Raw genomic sequence first — 19,083 nt, forward strand, 5'->3', positions numbered from 1 at the left:
GGTTTTCACAGCTGGGGCGATGGGACAAAATGGTTTAAAGACAAGTGAACATTGGCAGCCCTGGCAGCAGCCACAATAACTGACTCTACAGAAACTACCACCTCTTCCAAAACAAATGGAAATCTCTAGCCAAATATCTGTGTACTTTCTAGGATGAGGCCCACTTCAGTCCTAGGATACAATTTATCTGAGTCTTATCTTTCTGAAGATAGGCCTGTAGCTTTATGTAGCCAAGTTCTGGTGCCAGCATTCCTTTCTCAGCCACTTTATAGTTCTAATTGCTATTATCAGCAGGCACTATTTGGACCAGATAGTTTGACTTTCTCACATTGTTTTAAATCACTAATTCCCCATTAGTTAGACCCTCACAACAATCCAGAAAATTACTGGACCCTTGCTATTTGTTCATATCCCTCTCTTAAGACTCTTAAAACTTCTTACCTGGTAGAAGAATGATTTATGATTGTATATCTCTCTTGCCAGATTTCTTTTAACTACTTAAGGCTCGGATTATGTTGAATACATTGTTTCATTCCAACCAGTGTGTGACACAAAACAGGAAACAGAGCAGAATCACAGCAAAAGTTGCTGGAACTCACACTTTTCTAGCAATGTAACCACAGTGCTAAGCATCAAAAGCAACACAATCACAAAGGAATCTGGCACTATCAGGCAACAGGCCATCACCTTACAGAATTTAGATCAAATGGCACCCTCCTCTTTAATCCACAGCTTTTAGCCAGCCGACCCAGAAACATTCCACACCTCCACCATGACTTACCAATTTGCCTGAAATAATAAAGAGGAAAATGAGAGGCTATTAGCTCCACTTCCATTCTCCAGTCAATCATCATTCTCAATTATTAATCAGTTGAAGTATTGCCAAGAAGTTTTCAGGCCTCCCTCCAAAAAGTATAAAGTAGTCATTTTTAAGTGAACAATTAACCATTTTATTCATTGAGAAGTTGTAGAATTTATAGACAAGTTGATTCCTGTGGCTTTTTTTTGCCTTGGATGCTGAAATAGCTGCATAAACTTGAATACAACTTCTCTCCCGTCACTCATTTATTAATGACTTTGAGTTATAGAATCCTAAACTTAAAAGAGATGTACTAAAATGTTTCCTGAGCAGTTCAGCATTTATAATATTGTTCCTAAGAGCATGACACTCCTGACTGATCACTGCTGGCAAGAACAGAGTGATAACTGTCACCACCCTTTATTTCTCCATGATGGATTTAGTGAAGGACAGTCATGGCTCCTGCGTTCATGGTATTTACATTCTAGAAATGAGAGTCAAAAAAGTAAATATAAATAAATAGAAGAAACAATGGAAGATTATTCAAAACAAAGAGGCTAAGTTAGAAAAAGAGAATATAATTTAATTAACATGTTAGTAAAGACATCAGTAACAAGAATCAAAATCCATGGATCAGGAGAATCCTGATGCTGGGGATCTCATTTGCAATCAAGTCTAAAGTGTGAATTTAGCGTGGAGAATTGAAAAAAGATATATATAGCTCTGGACATCAACTGACCTCAGAGTCTAAATTTCCAGTGGCATCCACTTCTGTCTTTCATTCCAGTTATGTGTTGTTTCACTACTATTATTGCAATTGCTAAGGGGTAATTTTCTGAGCAAGAGGTGTAGTATGCAATTTATCTTGTCACTCTCATTGGAAGCTCATTACTAGTCCCAACTTTTATGTAAGCAATGGGCTTTTAAAGGTAGTATGGTGTGTGACTAAAAATATTAACTTTTTCTTTTATCTTTTTTTTTAAAGAGGATGAAGAGTGAGCACTAACATTAAGTTTAATGTCAACTGTACCTTTTGAAGACTGCTAATGCATATATTTCTCAGTAAGAATGGGTCCCTGGAAAATTAAATATCCTTTAATTTTGAGGTAAGGAATCTAGAGATACATGACCTGCCTAGGCTTTAGGCACATTTTCTTTGGGAGGCTCAACCCCATATTATGTCACATTACACTAATGTGAAATCTTTGGAAATATTTTTATACCTTTGCACTTGAAATTATGTTCTTACACATAATTTGGTTAATTTAATTTTAAAATTAGCTAAATTTTCTCAGTAATCATCATACATTCTCAGAAATTCTTAAGAAGTGAGGAAAGCTAACTCATAAAATCTCTCTAAAAGTAGACTTCTTAATAATTATTAAATTTAGTAATTAATAGCAATAGCATAATGTTATAGTTTGTTGACATTTCACAATTTCAAATTGTCTGATTCCACAATTTCTCCATACACTAAAACAAAAATAATTTTTCTTCCTCTTTTAGTTCTAAGTATTTCTGTAGGCCCTTCAACAATGCGTTGATTCTAATCATTATGCCCTGGCACCTAAAGGTTCGATAGGCTATAAAATGTGTGCATTCCACCAGTTGCAGCGGTGCAGGCCTATAATCCCAGAAGCTCAAGAGACTGAGGTAGGAGGATGGCAAGTTCAAAGCCAGCCTCAGCAATTTAATAAGACCCTAAGCAATTTAGTGAGACCCTATCTCAAAAAATAAAAAAAGGGCTGGGGATGTGGCTCAGTGGTTAAGCCCCCCTGTTGAATTACTGATAATATATATATATATATATACATACATACATGTACGTATAAATTGTGCAGATATGTATTGTTTATTCCTGGGTCTTATGTAGCACTAGATAGTGGGACCTTATACCCCTGCCCCACCCCACCAGTAAAGTTGATTAACCATGAATGATTGCAGTTTGAACAAAATCCCTACTGCTGTTAAAAAAAAAAAAGTCTGCCCTGAATTTATTGTGATTCATACACTCACTTCTGAAGTTCCCTTGAACTCCTATTATAAAGAATATCTTTCTTTAGCAAAATTCTCAAACCATAGTGCGTGAGAATTGCCTAGAGCTCTTGTTAAAAAGAGATTCCTGGGCCCTGCCCTCAAAGAATTTTATTTAATAGATCTAAGAGGATCCCAGAATGCAGGGTTTTAGCCTGCTGAAACCCTAAAGGTGTACAACTCTTAGGAAACATTAGTTGATGTGAGTAGGCCGATGAGAACAGCTGGGGAGATGAGCTTCGAGTTAAGATACTGGAAGACTGAAGTCAATTCAGGCCAAATTCTTTCAACCCCGATCACATTAGAATAACTTGCAAAGCTTTTAAAATATCCACAAAGATTCAGATCTGTTCCATCTGGGGTGTGGCTTAGACACTGGGTTTTTTTTTTTAAGCTACCATACAAACAAATTGAGAAACACTAGCAGCCGAAGGGCATGGGCTGTCAGAAAGGATTAACCCACCCAGTGAGGCAATTGATAAGACCTGAGCCTCCTACAAAATCCAAACACTGAAGCAGAGATTTAGCAAGACTAAAACCCATCGGGATCTCTTGATTCGTAGTTTGTTTCAGCCCCAACCCACCCAAATTGGCCTTATAGCACAAAAAAAAAAAAAAAAAAAAAATGGTGCCCTTCTCCTTGGTTTTTATCTGCTAGCGGAATGATTTAGTAGCTCTATTATAAAAGCAACTCCATTATAATTACAGTGTTTGAATTATAAACAAAACAAGAAAAATGCAGAAGGAATAGTCCTTTAATCAAAACTGTAAAACAGAACAATTTCTGGCTGCAGTTAAAAGCAAACTCTGCAATATTAAGAATAAGCTCTCCAGCCCTTTGATTCTTGCCTCTTTCCCATAAGAGTGACACTACACATTTTTTCAATTAAGCAGTTTGACATCCTGAAGAAACCCATAGTGCATGATTTAATGAACATATACTGTATGCATGGTAATAGGCACGGTGACAGTTTGCTCATTTCAAACTGACATGAGAGCACTACACATTAGTAGAAAGGTTTTTTGGGTCTCTTTTCATTAACAAAGCTTTACAGTTGAGGAACATTCTAACCATATTGGCAAAGCTGTCACTGAAGGTCCCTGGGTTACCCTAATTCTCTGGTCCAAGTTCTCAAGTTGTGGTGAAGAAATTAATTTTAAAAACAAAGCACAAGAAAAAAAATATATTTAAAGGTTTTATGATGCTGTCAGGGGTTATATGGAGCCTCTGGATGATGACTGCATAGGTGATTTCACAGTGAGGAATTCTACTTCAGGATGTATCAGTTTTTCACATTGACCATTTGATAAACTGGAATTATTCTTAAAAATAATACCAAAGTCATTATTACACTATTCAATATTTAGAAACAGTTTATTATACTGGAAAATGCATGGGCTTTTGTGACAGAGAGACAAGGATTCAAATTCTAAAACATTTATACACGGCCTTAGTAAAATTATATCACTTCTCTGTGGCTCAGTTTCAGGATGTATGAAACATGGACAACAACATCTACTATGTATGCAGGAGATCCTCCACATCCTGCCTAGTTACTGATCACTGGGAGTACTTAAATAGTAACTAGCTGACCCACAGAAGTTCAGAGTAGAAAGGGTTTTTTGTTCATATGTTTTGTTTTGTTTTGTTTTTAGGGGGAATGGGGATTAAACCCTGGGATACTTTACCACTCCACTACATCCTCAGATCTTTTTATTATTGTTTTGAGACAGGGTCTCACTAAATCACTGAGGGTCTTGCTAAGTTGCCCAGACTGACCTTGAACTTGCCATCTCCTTGCCTCTGCCTCCAGAGTCACTGGGTATGTGTCCCTTGCCAGGCCAGAGTGTAGAGTTTTAACAGTTAACTGTACTCTGATTCTCCTGAAACTTCTACTATGGTCCTGTACTGGGGTCATAGAAGATGGAAAATAATAATACAACATCTATACAAAAATATTCTTTCATTTAAACCTATCAAGTATTTGAATGGTTGCTATTACTGCTCTCATTTTTACAATATCTCAGAAACAGGAAGGAATCTCCAAAGTCAGATGAAATTTTTCTAACCTGTTTAAACTTACCTGATTACAAGAATATAAAACTTCCTGCATTTCTTTCCTTGGTCTGCCTGCCAGAAAACTCAGTGGATTCTCATGTACAATGTACAACTCTATTAATTAGTAGTAATGGTTAGCAGATTTATTTCCTGATTTTCTGTTTTAGTAACCTTACTTAAAGTTGGTTATAAGTCATCACAAATGAAGGTGATATTTCCTAGCTAGTTAGTAAAGGAATCATGCATGACAAAGATCTATGTCACCTGATTCCAGGCTAGGCACCTCACATATAATAAAATGGAAATGACATCAAAAATCTCTTAAGCAAGTACAGTGAAGCTTCAGTGTATTGCCTGGATCCTCTGTCATGGAGAAAAGCAGATGTATTAGTCTTCTATTTAAAAGGAGAAGATATAGAAGCCTCGATGTACTTATTTCTAAAATAGGAATAATAAAAATGTCGTAAGATTATGAAGATTCAGGGAAAATATTTACAATATAAACTAATGTAGTATTTGATACTTAGTCCCATTTTAAAAGTCTGAAATTTTGACTGTTTAGGAAACAAATGCAGTTTTATTATAAGTAAAACTAAAATGCATACACCATTCAACATCACTTAGAAATCATTTCTCTCCAAACTTCATCTACTGTTGAAAAATTCTATACCAGGTTGGGCACAAATCACTCTGGGTGCCCTTCTCTGATGACATGAGGTACATGGATATCTAAGAAAGCTGTTAATAATTTCTAAATTCTTACTATAAACATTCCACTGGAAATTCAAAACCCCATCAGAATATACACATATAAAGTTTTCAGATTTAATAGCTTAAACCTAATGTCTCCCGAGAACTGGGCCAAAATCATGGTTCTGTCTCTATTTGAAATAGCAAATTCCCCATATTTACAGTCATTGACCATATCTAGAATGTAGGCAGAGGTACCATTAAAATGTTCATTTGTCCTCAAGGGAGTATATGAAAGGGTACTATGAATCCTCAAATGCATACTCTAATAAAAATAAATCAGTGGTGTTTCCTCAGAGGAAATGGTGCAATGCAGTATGGAGTTTTGGAAACAGTTAAACTCAGATTTGAAGACTGGTTCTCCTATCCACCAGTATTTGACCTTGGGCTATACACTGAATCTCTGAGCTACAGATTCTTCCACTGAAAAATGGGGAAAATACTGAGAGCTTATATTACAACTACAAGCAGAAATGACATCCAAGATATTTAATGACTAATAAGGTATTGACACCAACCAGAATGGGCTGAATAGCTGTTGTGGCACATATTGACTACATCTGAACTCTGAAAGATTAAATTATGAAGGTATCTAGTTTGATCCTGGATCATGGGAATTCTCAAACATATACAATGCCTTAAATGAAGCAAACACATCATCAAACACTGTAATGAAGAATTGTCAGCAGTTAATTACACTGAATTCTCTGAACTCTTTTTTTTTTTCTCCATATATGTTGAGTTTCCATTCCATGATTTTACTAACTGGTGTCAAGTTAAAGTGATGAGCCACTTGTGTCTCTTGACAAATGATTGAGATAGTCCTCAAAAAATTATAGACTCAGAAACACATAAAGAGATCTCACTTAGAATTTTGTGAGGCACATACTCACTCATCTATAGTTCTTAGGTCTTCTTAATTTAATAAGCATTTTATTATTATGAAATGTTTTTCTTTATCTCTGGTAATACTTTTTGTCTTAAAGTTTAATTTGTCTGATATTAACATAGACATTCTAGACATCCTATGCTGTTTCAATGGTATATCTTTTATCCACCAATTTACTTTAAATCTACTACCTGTGTCTTTGTATTTTTAAACTATATATTCTGCTATATATATATAGCAGAATGAAGTTTTTTTATTGACTCTTAAATATATTCTGATATCTCTGCCTTTTAATTTGAATGTTTAGTCCATTAACATTTGATATAATTATTGATATGGTTACATTTAGAGCTAGAGATTAAAATATACCTGCTCTACCTGTAAGAGTTCGGAGGAGCGCCGGAGAAAGAGACCACACAAGAGACTGGCTCCATGCAATTGGCAAAAGGGGATTTATTGGGGATCCATTCCAGCACGCCAGCCCGGTGCTCACTCAAGGGAGAGCAGCCTGGAGCCCAGAGCAGAGATCAAGCAGAGCTTAAGTATACTTTCTGGAGAGGGCGGTGGGCTTTGCATACATCAGAACAAATCATCATGAGGCCCGGAAAAATTGAACAACAACTCTGATTGGCACATTCATTGGTGAGAACAGGTCGGGCAGGGGTTATTGGTCACTCCTAAGAGGGATACACATTTAAACTGATTGGTTCGGGCCCTGTGACAAACTGCACAGGGCCCTAGGCTAAATGGCCAGTAGGGCGTTGTCTTAACTATCTCAGGAATCTGGGTGTAACAAAGGAACTTAATAATACCTAATCTTTTACATTTTAATTCAAGCTTTCCAGCTTAGAAACTTTATCCTTTCATACCTTTCAAAATCTTCTTAATTTCATACTACCTCATATAAAATTCAATAATCTTGCAACTGTGTAAATCCATCTAACATCCGGATTCTTTATGTTATAATTGCCATATGCACTATATCTACAAGCCCTACATTAGAAACATTGTAACAGTGGTCTATCCTATGCTTTCAATATAGCCTTATCTGCACTGGGACTTACTTTTAAAATGAACATGTTTCTTTCTCTTCATCTCTCTCTTCCCCTCCCTAATCTCAGGAAAACAAGATTACCTTTGATCCTGGTTCTAGGCAGTCATCTGTCCTTGAGCACACACCTAGCACTGGAAGGAAGTAATTCAAACTTTAGGAATGGCACTAGGGGATCTCAGAAATGACTAATTCCCAAATTAATCAGTGAGTTATAATTCTAGAGTGAGAACACATGGAATGTAGCCTTTGAATCCCCTCTTAAAAAAAAAAAATTCCCCCTGATGGGCAGAATCACAGACCTTGGGAAAGGAGTGCCCTGTGATTCTCCTTTGTTAGCAAAGCAATACAAATTCTTTTTCCATGTACTCCTTATTGAATTGGCATTAAGGATGAGGGCAAAGCTTTCAGTAACATCACAAAGCAATATTATAATTTTTGCTGTGTGATGGTCAAGCCTATAATCTCAGAGACTCAGGGAGACTGAGGCAGGAAAATTGCAATTTCAAGGACAGTTTCAGGAACTTAGCAAGGCCCTATCTCAATAAAAGGAGGTCTAGGGATGTAGCTTTATGGTAAAGTGGCCCTGGGTTCAATCCCCAGGACCAAATAAATAAAGACTTTAAGATGAAAAAATAGTCCTCTATATTTATAATTTCCAATATTTTTTATTGCTTCTTGAAGATTTAAATTCCGATGACACCTCATTTCACCTGGACAACTTCCCTTGGCATTTCCTGTGTGCAGGTCTGCTGGCAATAAAGTCTCAAACCTGTTTATCATCTGAAAATATCTAATTTATCTTCATTCTCAAAGGATATTTTCTCTATGCATAGAAATTTGGGTTAACAGTTGTTTGCTTCTCCCATTCTGTTTTTAAAAATATTATTTCACTATTTCCAGCTTCTGTAACTTCTGATGAGAAGTCAGGAGTTCAGGTACAGCATCACTCTCCCAGAAGTATTGTGTCATTTTATTTTTTTTTTGGCTATTATCAAGATTTTCTCATTTTTGTTGGTGCTCAGCAGTTTGAATATAAAGTAACAAGGCACAGTTTTCTTCAAATTTATCCCATTTGTAGGATTACTAAGTTTTTTGATCTTTATTTGTGTAATAACACCAAATTTGAAAATTTTGGTCATTATTTTTTCAAATATATATATTATTTTTTTCTGGTTGTATACATAGTATATTCACACAAATTTGTGTCTTCATACACGTACTTTGGATAATAATGATCATCACATTCCACCATCATTAATTACCCCATGCCCCCTTACTGTCAATTGCACCCCTATATCCTATCTAGAGTTTAGCTATTCCTCCCATGCTCCCTCTCCCTATCCCACTATGAATAAGCCTCCATACATCAAAGAAAACATTCAGCATTTAATTTTTGGGGATTGGCTAACTTCACTTAGCATTATCTTCTCTAACTCTATCCATTTACCTGCAAATGCCATGATTTTATTCTCTTTTATTGCTTAGTAATATTCTACTGTGTAATATGCCACATTTCTGTGTCCTAAAGTATGCTGCTGTTAAGTTACTTTAATCTTTTTTTCTTTCTGGGCTTCAGAATGAACATTTCTAAGGATCTATCTTCAGGTTTGCTGACACTTTCCTTGGTTAAATACAACTACTGTAAGCCTATTGGGTGGATTTTACTTCAGATATTGTATTTTTCAATTTTATTTTATTTTGTAATTAATTTTTTGTTTTAATTAGTTATACATGACAGTAGAATGCATTTATGCACTTTGATATATCATACATAGATGGGATATAATTTCTCACTTTTCTGAGTGTACATGTTGTAGAATCATATTGTCACACAGTCACATATATACATAAAGTAATAATGTCTGTTTCTTTCTACTCTTTCCTATCCCCACATCCCCTCCACTTCCTTCCCTTCAATTCCCTCTACCTAATCTAATCTAAGCCTCCCAACTTATTCTGAATTAGGCCTTTGGTTTAAGGGATTGGCTTATTTCACTTACCATGATATTCACCAACTCCAACCATTTACTAGCAAATGTCATAATTTCACTCTTCTTTAATGCTGAGTAATATTCCATTGAGTATATATACCACATTTTCTTTATCCATTCGTCTATTGAAGGACACTTAGGTTGGTTCCATAGTTTAACTATTATGAATTGAGCTGCTATAAACATTCATGTGGCTGCATTGTTATAGTATGCTGATTTTAAGTCCTTTGGGTATAAACCAAGGAGTGGGATAGCTGAGTCAAATGGTGGTTCCATTCCAAGTTCTCTGAGGAATCTCCATACTGCTTTCCATAGTGGTTGCACCAATTTGCAGTCCCACCAGCAATGTATGAGTATACTTTTTTTTACCACATCCTTGCCAACATTTATTGTTGCCTGTATTCTTTATGATTGCCGTTCTGACTGGAGTGAGATGAAATATTAGAGTAGTTTTGATTTGTATTTCTCTAATTGCTAGAGATGCTGAACACTTTTTCATATATTTATTGATTAATTGTATTTCTTCTTCTGTGAAGTGTCCAGTTCCTTAGCCTATTTATTGATTGGGTTGTTTTTTTGGGGGGGAGGGGTGTTAAAGTTTTTTGAGTTCTTTATATGTCCAAGAGATTAATGATTTATCAAAAGTGGCATATGGAAAAGATTTTCTCCCAATCTGTAGGCTCTCTCTTCACATTATTGTTTCCTTTGCTGAGAAGAAGATTTTTAATTTGAACTTATCTCATTTATCGATTCTTTTTTTTAATATTTATTTTTTAGTTTTAAGTGGACACAACATCTTTATTTTATTTTTATGTGGTGCTGAGGATCGAACCCAGCACCTCGCACATGCTAGGCGAACACGCTACCACTTGAGCCACATCCCCAGCCCTCATTTTTTGATTCTTGATTTTACCTCTTGCGCTTCAGGAGTCTTGTTAAGGAAGTCAGATCCTAGGCCAAGGAGGTGAAGATTTGGGCCTACTTTTTCTTCTATTAGGTACAGGGTCTCTGTTCTAGTGCCTAAGCCTTTGATCCACTTTGAGTTGATTTTCATGCAGAGTTAGAGGTTTAATTTCATTTTGCTACATATGGATTTCCAGTTTTGCCAGCACCATTTGTTGAATAGGCTATCATTTCTCCAGTGAATGTTTTTGGCACCTTTATCTAGTATGTGATAACCATATTTATGTGGGTTTGTCTCTGTGTCCTCTATTCTATACCATTGGTCTACAAGTCTATTTTGGTGCCAATACCTTGCTATATTTGCTACTATAGCTCTGTAGTATAGTTTAAGGTCTAGTATTTGGATGCTTCCTGCTTCACTCTTCTTGCTGAGGATTGCTTTATCTATTCTGGGTCTCTTATTTTTCCAAATAAATTTCATGATTGCTTTTTATATTTCTATGAAGAATGTCATTGGGATTTTAATAGGAATTGCATTAAATCTGTATAACATTTTTGGTAGTATAGCCATTTTGACAATGTTAATTCTGCCTATCAGGAACATGGGAGATCTTTCCATCTTCTGAGATTTTCTTCAATTTCTTTCTTTAGTGTTCTGTAGTTTTCATTGTAGAGGTCTTTCACCTCTTTTGTTAGATTGACTCCCAGGTATTTTATTCTTTTTTTTTTTTTTTTTGAGGCTATTGTGAATGGAGTCGTTTTCCTAATTTCTCTTTCAGTGGATTCATCACTGATGTATAGGAATGTGTTTGATTTATGGGTGTTAATTTTATATCCTGCTACTTTGCTGAATTCATTTATTAGTTCTAGAAGTTTTCTGGTGGAATTTTTTTTTCTAGATATAGAATCATAATATCAACTAATAGTGATAGTTTGAGTTCTTCTTTTTCTATTTGTATCCCTTTAATTTCTTTCTTTTGTTTAGTTGCTCTGGCTAGAGTTTCAAGGATGATGTTAAATACAAGTGGTGAAAGAAGACATCCTTGTGTTGTTCTAGTTTTTAGTGGGAATGCTTTCAATTTTTCTCCATTTAGAATGATGTTGGCCTTGGGTTTAGCATATATAGCTTTTATAATATTGAGGTATGTTCCTACTAACCCTAGTTTTTCTAGTGTTTTGAACATGAAAGTGTGCTGTATTTTGTCAAATGCTTTTTGTACATCTATTGAGATGATTATATGATTCTTGTTTTTAAGTCTATTAATATGATGAATTTATGTTTATTGATTTCCATATGTTGAACCAACTCTGAATCCCTGGGATAAACCCCACTTGCTTGTGGTGCATTATCTTTTTAATATGTTTTTGTATGCAATTTGCCAAAATTTTATTGAGAATTTGCATCTGTGTTTATCAGGGATATTGGTCTGAAGTTTTCTTTCCTTGATGTGTCTTTGTCTGGTATCAGAGTGATATTAACTTCATAAAATGAGTTTAGAAGGGTTCCTTCCTTTTCTAGTTCATGGAATACTTTGAGGAGTACTAAAGTTAATTTGTCTTTGAAAGTCTTGTAGAACTTGGCTGAGAATCCATCTGGTCTTGGGCTTTTCTTGGTTGGTAGGCTTCTGATAGCATTTTCTATTTCATTACTTGAAATTGATCTGTTTAAATCATGTATGACCACCTCATTCAGTTTGGGTCGGTCATATGTCTCTAGAAATTTGTCAATGTCTTTGGTATTTTCTATTTTATTAGAGTATAAATTTTCAAAATAGTTTCTCATTATCTTCTGTATTTCAGATGTATCTATTTTGATATTTCCTTCTTCATCTTGTATTTTACTAATTTGAGTTTTCTCTCTTTTTCTCTTTGTTAACATGGCCAGGTTTTATCTATTTTATTTTTTCAAACAACCAACTTTTTGTTTTGTCAATTTTTTTAATTGTTTCTTTTGTTTCAATTTCATTAATTTGAGCTCTGATTTTAATTATTTCCTGTATTCTACTGCTTTTGGTGTTGATTTGTTCTTCTTTTTCTAGGGCTTTGAGATGTAGTGTTAGGTCATTTATTTGTTGACTTTTTATTCTTTTAACTAATGCACTCAATGCCATAAACTCTTCTCTTAGTATTGCCTTCATAGTGTCCCAGAGATTTTGATATGTTGTATCAGTGTTCTCATTTACCTCTAAGAATTTTTTTTTATTTCATTCTTGATTTCTTCTACTATCCATTCATCATTTAATAAGTGTATTATTTAGTCTCCATTTGTTATAGTAGATTCTATTTTTTATTATACCATTGATTTCTACTTTCATTTCATTGTGGTCTGATAGAATTCAGGGTATTAAATAAATAAATAAAAACACTGTTTTTATTTATTTATTTTTTATGTTTACTAAGAGTTGTTTTGTGTCATAAGATATGGTCGATTTTAGAGAAGGAGCCATATGCTGCTGAGAACAAAGTATATTTGTTCATTGATGAATAAAATATTCTATATATGTCTGTTAAGTCTAAATTATTGATTGGATTATTTAGTTCTATACTTTCCTTATTTAGTTTTTGTTTGGAAGACCTGTCCAGTAGTGAGACAGGTGTGTTAAAGCCACCCAGTATTATTGTATTGTGATCTATTTGACTCCTGAAATTGAGAAGGGTTTGTTTCATGTACATAGATGCTCCATTGTTTGGGGCAAAAATATTTATAATTGTTATATCTTGCTTATATATACTTCCCTTAAGAAGTATGAAATGTCCTTCTTTGTCTCTTCTGATTAATTTTGGTTTGAAGTCTACTTTATCTGAGATGAGAATGGAAACCCATGCATTTTTACACAATCCATGTGAGTGAAAGTTTTTTCCTCTCCTTTCACCTTCAGCCTGTGGACGTCTTTGCCCATAAGGTGAGTTGTTTTTAATCCAATCTGCCAGTCTGTATCTTTTAATTGATTAGTTTAGGCCATTAACATTCAAGGTTATTATTGAGATATGATTTGTATTCCCTGTCATTTTGATTTATTTCTGGTTTTTAATTTGACTTTTTAATTTGACTCCTTTGGTTAAATGTTCCTTTAGTGTATATCCTCCCTTTGTTGATTTTCACTTTTTTTTTTTTTTTTTACTTCATCCTCATGGAATATTTTGTTGAGAATGCTCTGTAGTGTAGGCTTTCTAGTTGTGAATTATTTTAATTTTTGTTTATCATTGAGGGTTTTAATTTCATTTTCATACCTGAAACTTAATTTTGCTTGATATAAAATTCTTGGTTGGCATCGGTTTTCTTTCAGAGTTTGAAATATATTATTATAGGACCTCCTAACTTTGAGGGTCTGGTCTGAGAAATCCATTGATATCTGAATTGGCTTCCCTCTATACGTAATTTGATATTTTTTCTCGCAGGCTTTAAGATTTTATCTTTATTCTCTGTGTTAGTCATTCTCATAATATATCTTGGTGTGGGTCTGCTGTAATTTTGTACATTTGGGGTCTTGTAAGCCTCTTATATTTGATTTTCCATTCCATTCTTTAGGTTTGGGAGATTTTCTATTATATCATTGAAAAGAATGTGCATTCCTTTGGTTTGTATCTCTGCTCCTTCGTCTATTCCAATAACTCTTACATTCGTCTTTTCATGTTATCCCATAATTTATGGATATTCTGTTATGGTTTCTTACCATCTTTTCTGCATGTTCAACTCTACTTTCAAGATTATATATTTTGTCTTCATTGCCTGAGGTTCTGTATTCCAAGTGATCTAGTCTGTTGGTGATGTTTTCTATTGAATTTATAATTTGGTTTACTGATTCCTTCATTTCAAAGATTTCTGCTTGGTTGGGTTTGTTTTTTTGGTTTTTGTTTTGTTTTGTTTTGTTTTTCCCCCACTATCTCTAACTCTTTATTGAAGTGATCTTTCAGTTCCTGTATTTTTTCTTTAATTTCAATCCTTACACTATTCTTCACTTCACATATCAGTTTAACTATGTACAATCTGAACTCCTTTGTGGACATTTCTTCTACTGTGTTATCAGTAGCTTTTGTTATTGAAGCATCTTGGTTTGTTTGGGGTACTTTATTCCCTTGTTTTTTCATGTTGTTAGCATGTTTTCCCATATAAAACTATGGGTCTAAGGCAGCATAAATTCTGCCCTGTAGACCTATAGTGTCCCTGGAGGTTTTTAGTGTTTCATCTTTACTGGTGAGACCAATATCAATAGCACCCAGTGTACACAACATTTAGCCTTAAACCTAATAGCTCCCAGTAAGGCATCTACTGCTTTCTTGCATTAAACCATCATTAAACCAAAATGATGACTTTAATAACTATCTATAGTACAAACAGAAAATTTGTTAAAATGGTTTACAATGTCAAATGGTGATTGAGAGAACAGAGGTAGTATAGTATGCAATATTCGTGAGGAAGAAAGAGAAAACTAGAAGTAAAAATTCATAGAAGAATGGAAAAGGAGCTGACACAGATTGGCTGTTGGTTGAAGGAAAGTTGAAAAGAAAATACTCTCTTAAGAGGAAGAATGCAAACAAAGAGAAAAAAATTAAAGACATAAGAGTACAACAAAAATGCAAAACACCATTCATATATCATTGTCCTCCACACACTGATGCATAAAAAACATCCTGTTCCAAATATGGTAGAGAGATTAGTGAATCAAAAAATAAAATAAAATAAATCTTGCTGGAAAGTAAAATTGTCTCTGTCAGTGTTCAACAGTTTCTCAGCCCTGTCTCTGATAATCTCGGGATCACCAAACATCTATTCCACCAATCTGGGCTTCAGATACCTCAGGCTTGGCCACACTGCAATCCTAAGATCTCAAGTGCTATTCCTACTTGCAGAGAGACCTCTAGGGATACACTCATGCAAAAAAGCAACCCCGAGATGCAGCAGCAAGACAAAGGCCACCAACACTCTCAGCAGGAAGACCCCAGGCTCCTCCAAAGTCATAGTCACCCCCATATTGGACCTGCAGGTCTCTGCTGGAGTTCCCAGACAGAGGCTCTTGTGGTGGTAAACCTGCTGTCACTTGGGCCCCATGCTCTGGCTGGTGTCACAAAATGGGTGCAGCCACATGCGACCAAACCTATAATCTCCCCTGAAGCAGTCCTCTAGGCTATGGTAGCAGCAGTAGTGGCGGTGGTTGTTGGAGGCAGGCAGGGGATCAGCAGTAGTGGCAGCTGCAGCTGTGGGGGCAGCATCACCACGCAATCTCCAGCAGCAGTGTCGGCTTAAGTTACATTTGGGGCAGAGATGTCTTCTGTGGCAGCAGCACCCAGAAAGAAGACCTCCAGGTGACCTGAAGCTGGCAGCAATGGAATCAGAGGCAGTAGCAATGGCAATAGTGGTACAGGCAGCAGATGATTGACAGGAGACTTCCATGCAGCAGCTGTGACCATGGAGATAGCCACAGAAGTTGCCTCCAAGGTTATCATGGCGGTGCCCAGAGAAGAGACCTCTGGCAAGGTAGCAGCATCTGGGGCAGCAGCATTGGCTCAATTTTAAATTCTCTCTTTTTTTCACTTGCTATTTACTACCATGTTACTCATTGTGAGTATGTTTTCATAATCTTCATGAAGCAAGGTTATCACAACCACTTTAAACTCTTTGCTCACTAACTCCAACATCCTGGTCATCTTGGAATCAGTGTCTTACACTTGCCTTTTCAAAATTGATCATTTTCCAGCGGGCATGATGGCACACGCCTGTAATTCCAGCGGCTAGGGAGGCTAAGACAGGGAGATCGCAAGTTCAAAGGCAGCCTCAGCAATGGAGAGGTACTAAGCAACTCTGTGAGACCCTATCTATAAATAAAATACAACAATAGGGCTGGGGATGTGGCTCAGTGGTCAAGTGCCCCTGAGTTCAATCCCTGGCACCAAAATAAATAAATAGATAAAAAGCAAAGTTGGTCATTTTCAGGCTGGGGTTGGGGCTCAACAATAGAGTGCTCACTTTGCATGTGCAAGGCCCAGGGTTCAATCCTCAGCACCACATAAAAATAAATAAATAAATAAAGGTATTGTGTCCAACTACAATTAAAAAATAAATATTTAAAAAATTGGTCATTTTCTTGTTCCTTCATATTTGTGTAAGTTGAGGTTGTATCAATGACTATATAAATGTTATTGTGAAGAAATTCTGAATTTTGCCTTAGTTTTCAGAAGAATTTTAGCAGGCAATTAATTTAGTTATATGCAAACTGAAAATCACCTCAGATGGCAGGTCAAATTCAACTCAGTTTTTAAATTTTTAACTGTGCTAACTTATATCTGCTCTTGAATACATGATTCAGGTATCAGCCAAATATTTGGTTAATGTTTATAAACAGATGAAGGAGCTTCTCTTCTCTGTCTCTCTTCTTCAACAGATTCCAAACTCATTTTTCAGTGTCTGTGTTACCTGAATTCTGTTGTTTGGGTCTTCAAACCTCAAAGACTGTATACAGGTTTTTAAATTGAGGGTTAGCCATCCCAGGTGACATTCACTTCAGCCTGCTCTCAGTCTAAAAGTTGTAAAATGAAAAACTTACTTCTGAGTTTTGAATTTCAACTCCCCCAAGTAATCTGTCTTCTTATTTTTACTTTCTAGGGCCTCCAGATATTTGTTGGGAGGTCTATATTACAGTTGATATCTGTATATATCAATATATATATTGATATATATATCAGAATGAGAATGTTAAATCCAGTAGAGTTTACATATCCTTAAAAGAAGTAGAAACAAATAAAAACATTAAGGAAATATTCCTTTTCATTTCTACCTCTTCTCTGAAAAATGTTTAACCTCCATCTACTACCTCATCTAGTAATATTTGGTTTTAGTTTAAGAAGAAACAGAAGTTGGAATTAGGTGTTCCTTGATCATCTTGCCAAGTACATTGGTGGATTTGGAGTGGAAGCACAGCACAAAGTTAAATGATAAAATATTACTCAGACGTGGCTCTTAGATTGGCAGAATTTAACCTCAAAACATTGCTGTTTACACAAACTCATGACTACCAAAAATATCTACATGGTACTTTGCCACATTATTTTACCTTACTTTTAGGGTTTCATATTGCAATAGGTAATATTCCAGGAGAAATAAAATACTGAAAATCCTTCCACAACAGCACAGAGTTGGTAAGTGAACATTTCCTTCTAATAATAATCATTCTGGCTTCCATTTCTTGAGAGCGTCTGCCTGCAAGACACCTTCTTAACCACTTTACATAAATTATCATTTAAACTTGCATAGCCATTCTATGAGGTCTTTTCTATCATTAGCCTCATTTTATGGAAGAAGAAACCAGAGTTCAGAGAGGCTAAGAGAGTTGACTGATAAATCCCATTGAACAGCTGAAATCTTAAAAGAAACAGAAAAATGGGAGTAGTTGAAATCATTAGGCTCATGCCCTTTATTGTTAGTAGAGAAGTCTTTCTATGTATGGAGGAATAAGAAAGGTTTCTAAAACTTGAAAATAAGCTACAATTCTTTTTTCTAGTAATTACTGATGTTAAAATCCTACTCTTTCAGATATATATTTTGTATTGATAGCTTTCACTTTAAAAAGTGCCTTGCTTCAGGGCTTAAAACACTAACCAGAATAATAATAACAGAAAGATCAAATAATGCCATTCAAGGACTCTAGTTAGGATGCTCCATTTCAGTTCATTGAATTTCCTACTTTTAAACTTTCTCTCTTTTCCAGGGAAACTCTCTAGATGGGTACATGATTCACTAAAAAGAAGCCAGGCATACCAGAAAGTGAAGATGCCTGCCTCATCCCAACACAACCTGAACTTGGTGAGTATTTCTAGAAGATACAGCAATGTGTCACAATCCTACAAAGTCTAGGTGCAGTCTTGCCTGACTTCATAAACTTGGCATGGATTTTAGATGACCATTGGATGAGAGAAAAAGGAAGGCAGGTCAAGGATGGTTAGGCATACAGGTTACAGGAGACTGGGTCTTAACTGGAAGCAAGAAAGAAAACACAACATCATTGTATTCTGGCACATGAGGTTAACATATATGTATATCATATAATAGATATGTATGTGTGTGTGTATATATATATATATATATCATGCAAAATTGTTTGCCAAGACCCAGGAGTGGGACACACTATTGAAGGAGGAGAGATGAGAAGGACTGATGGAAAAGGATATGAGTATTTACATAAAAGTGGGATTAAATGAGCACAGCCCAGTGACCCCATGCTGAAGAATTTATCAGCTTAGTACTGCAGGGGGAGAAAGATGGGACACCCATTATAAGGGGCACAGCAAATGCTCCTCTAACAAAATAACAAAAGATAGATTAATAAGAGAAAAGTAAACCAATCTACCTAATAAATGTTGTCTGTCACACCGGAGCCTTCAGAAATGAAAGCCCAGAGACACAAGGAAAACTGGGCTTTTGTAATGCCAAGATCTGATGAAAATGGACAGCTGTATAGAAGTGAGATTGGACAAAATGGGAATGACCTATCAGTGAGAGACAAAGAGAAGAAACCCAGCAAGGCGTATGGGTTTCAATTCTTCTAGGTCTTTCTTTGAGGCATTCCTTTTTCCCATGTACAAAACAGGACCCTTCTGGGATGACCGACT

General features: G+C 35.6%; 1 protein-coding gene across 15 annotated transcripts in view; it reads right to left on the reverse strand.

The window, feature by feature from the left end:
- Fhit (fragile histidine triad diadenosine triphosphatase) overlaps positions 1 to 19,083 on the reverse strand; it is a 1,362,797-nt gene that overhangs the window by 955,457 nt on the left and 388,257 nt on the right. The window lies entirely within an intron of this gene.

The sequence above is a fragment of the Ictidomys tridecemlineatus genome, chromosome 2 (genome assembly GCF_052094955.1).
Source record: "Ictidomys tridecemlineatus isolate mIctTri1 chromosome 2, mIctTri1.hap1, whole genome shotgun sequence".
Lineage (NCBI taxonomy): Eukaryota > Metazoa > Chordata > Mammalia > Rodentia > Sciuridae > Ictidomys > Ictidomys tridecemlineatus.